The sequence below is a fragment of the Siniperca chuatsi genome, linkage group LG11, assembly GCF_020085105.1.
Source record: "Siniperca chuatsi isolate FFG_IHB_CAS linkage group LG11, ASM2008510v1, whole genome shotgun sequence".
Lineage (NCBI taxonomy): Eukaryota > Metazoa > Chordata > Actinopteri > Centrarchiformes > Sinipercidae > Siniperca > Siniperca chuatsi.
This window is the reverse complement of record NC_058052.1, coordinates 21,334,724-21,338,441: the sequence shown is the minus strand read 5'-3', so window position 1 is coordinate 21,338,441 and position 3,718 is coordinate 21,334,724. Positions and strand designations below refer to the sequence as shown.

At 37.9% G+C, this 3,718-nt stretch overlaps 1 long non-coding RNA gene across 1 annotated transcript; it reads left to right on the top strand.

Annotated features, from left to right (window-relative positions):
- The first annotated feature begins 642 nt into the window (after window positions 1–642).
- LOC122884063 lies at window positions 643–3,477 on the top strand. Its single transcript, XR_006379791.1, has 2 exons — window positions 643–2,704; window positions 3,056–3,477. It is a non-coding gene; the product is annotated as an uncharacterized LOC122884063 (long non-coding RNA).
- Window positions 3,478–3,718: the final 241 nt, after the last annotated feature.

Sequence of the window (3,718 nt, the reverse complement as noted above, 5' to 3'; positions counted from 1 at the left end):
AAAAGTGTCCTGAGATAACTTCAGTTATGATTTGGTGCTATATAAATAAAATTGAATTGAATTGAAAAACAATAAACACCAATGGAGTCATTTTTTAAATTATATTTCTAATTCCTACTCATCTGTAGGCTTTACATTTTTACTGACTTCAACTAGACTCTTAAAGGATCATTAAGGTGTATTACAACTTAGGTGCTATTTTTATAGTTGTGGCCGTCATTTATATCATTTATAACTTCATGGGAACGCAGAGACATTGTCAGACAATCTGACAAAGTCTGGAAAAAATACGATCAGACAGACTGTAAACGAGTAAGCAGTTTAGCCAGATTATCTAGACAACTTGAGCTAAAACCAGAAATGCATGTATGTAATAATCCCTCATTGTACAGGAAAACTGTGTACATGCACAAGTACGGAAGAAATAATTGGTCAGAGTTGAACCAGGAAGACTATAAACTGTGATGTATGTTTACAACAGACAGTCTGAGTAATAAGTTTATTGTTTGTTTTCATTTTTCTTCCAAATAAGTTTGGCTGACCTGCTCACAGTTCTTGCCCTATCTGAATTCTTTTTAGTGATAATGTAGCACTCCTAGATCTCAGAAATTAACTCAATGAGTACAAAGTTATCATTATAGATAAGAATGATGGCCAAAATTATGAACACAGAACCCAAGTCGTAATAAACCAGAACTCTCCTTAAAACAAACAACTGCAACCTTGGCTGACAAAGTTGAGTTACTGCTAACCTTGTCAACACCATAACTGAACTATTACCTAAACCACATTTTTCAAGGAAGTTTAGTTCTTGTGAACTTGAAAATGTCTTGAGTCCTTTTCATAATATCAAGATCAATGTAAAGATGATATCTAAGTGGATTTACAATCAGTAAATGTGCACTCAGCGACACAAAGGTATAGTCTGAGTGAAATTCTAGGTTTGAAATGCCATCAGTAGATTCATAAATGGCCGTTAACAGGATTCCCAAGGTTAATGTAGCAAAGATATCAGGAGCTGCAAAAGTAAAAGTGTATCTTTATAGCAACCTTCATAATTTCATACAAACTCCTACTATGGTATGGATATTGTATGAATAAATGAACACACACACACTTGCACACAGAAATGTAGAGTAGCCAAGGCTGAATCAGGCAAGTGGGAGGTGAGATTTTATAAAAGAGTGATTTTATCAGTCTTGCACCTTTCTCCTCCATCTATCCTGCCTTAGTCCTTTTCTCCTTCTCCTTCCTCCCCCCTGTCCTCCTCCTCCCCTCCTCCTTTCATTGTGGACGGTGGTGAAATATCAGTATTGTTTACGCAGAAGATTAGGGCAGAATTGGGCAGAAGGCAGTTGTTCTGTGACGATGAAGATAAGATAAGGGATGGTGGTGTGTGTGTCTGTGTGTGTGTGCCGTGCTACCCCGCCTTATCTTGGCAGCAGGCGAAGCAGCCATATGAAGTTGTTCATTGTAATTACCCATGGCAAGAGTAGATTTCATAGGGAGATTTAGGGGAGAGAATGACAGAATGAAATCAAGGGAGGGAAAAAGGAAAGAGAAGGTGAGAAAGGAAAAGAAAAGAAAAGGGGGAGTATGAAGAAGCAAGGAGGGGTATGGACAGTCACAAATGCACACATGCCATTAAACACGCACCTCACTTTCTTTTCTGCTGTCTGCAGTCATTCTGTCTGAGTATTTTACTGCTCTCATCTGTGATATCTCAATGCTACCATATCTTATGACCTTTTGTGAGTCTAACATCTTAGCCACTGTTCTAATAATCAGCATCTCATGACTCATCCCCATCTTTCCTCCGTTATTCAATCAGTGATCTTTTCTCTCGCTACCCGTCTATTGCTCTCCACTGTAATTATCACACTGGATGAGAATGTCAGGTGCAGTCGACCAGATATTCATCTTCAAATGGAAAATCAATCCAGAATCTGCTAAAATGTATTTACATTTATAAGGTTTCATAAAACTTTTCAATTCTTTACATGCATGCAATGATATGATTTTATGAAAAACCTTTGACATTATACCTGATGAGGTAAGCAAACAGCTTTCAGGCATCTTCCTCAATTTAAACTCTGGTTGTTCACAACTTTATAGGGGAAAGCACCCATAAAGCTATATTCATACTTTCCACGTCCGCATGTCCATGAAGGTCCGCATGACTTAAATATCGTCATCCGCCCATCTCCGCGAGGGTCAGCGCAGCCCGAAATTTGTGACTGCACGGACTGTACGCATAGCAAGTGCGCCGACTGCGCATGCTCCAGATAATGGCGCAATGGAGTGGGTCCGAATGTAGTTGAAGTAATTGCTGCTGGACTTTGGAGGTGCCCAGATTTGCACATGCTTTCCATCGATGGCGTCCAAACAAAGTGGAAAGTTCCAAATCATCCAGAAATCTTGTGCTATGTCCACCCACTGTGCTTGGAACGAAGGCAACAAACTCCAGCTGCAGGCTCCTCCTTAGAGCTTGGCACACCTCAGGAACAATCAGTGACGCGTTGCTACAGCCCAACTGTAACTTGCCGCTATATTTTGCTGCAAAGATCCTGAAGCGTGGAAGGCCACACCGACGCGGACCATCATTGTAGTAAGAATGGAACTGTGTGCGTTTGCGGTTCGCAAAGTACGACCAAGCCTTAAGAAGATACACCATCCCTTCAACCACCATCAAACTAGAGTGCTGGTAAAGAAGTTGAGGATTTAAAATAATTTTCATATTGATCTTTAAATATAGCAGTCCTTATCAATATATCATTATAAATTTAAAATATATGACCTTTAATTATAATGGGTCCATTAGCAAAGTTAGTGCAACCTGAAAGAAAGAGTAGATTTGTGTGGTTCTATGTCAACTGGATTTACAGTAATTTGTAGATTTAGGTCCTATCAAATTTCAGCAACAGTACATTTAATCAATATTATATAAGTTAAGTGTGTGCTTATACTTTTGAGTTTATAGTTTACATTTACTTATAAATGAAATGCCTGAAGCAACGAAATGCTGTTTAAAGAGTTGTTTTGCCTTTGTTTATAGAACCCACAAAAGGCTAATCAGTGACTCTGAGAGGATGCAGTATGAGCCTGGAGTATGAAGATCTGTCCTTCCTCTATGTTTCATTAAAGTTTGTCAAGTTGTGTCTGAGAGTCAGGACAATGAGTTGCAAGTAGATGTTGCTTTGTGCTAAAGTGTGCTAAAGAAGCCCAAAAGAGTTGGGAGCCACTGATCTTAAACATCACTGACACAGAGATGAACATCATTTACTGATGATTATTATTTTTTCCATGGAAGATTTGATCTTTCGACCTTATAGCAATGGATCAGAATGATAAACTTTTTCCGAAAAATGTTCATTTTATTGTTAACCATCTTTATGTTTGACTTCCACATGTGCATTAAAATTAGACACCAACGTCAGTTGATTGTATGCATTAATAAAGGCCATGAGATTTTGTGAAGTTATTATAGATATTGTCTTCCAATCAACTACTATAATTCAGATTACCTGAATTATACTTTTCATATTGAGTAAAAAGTACACTAAGTAAAAAATATATGCTTTTTGTCATTTGGGAGAAATGACCCTGTAACATTAATACTTACATTCATTACAATACAACCTCACTAGCTGCTGAAACATGCTGAAATGTGTTCCTTTTTCTCCTTCGTTTTTCGATTACATGCTTTTAATGTATAATA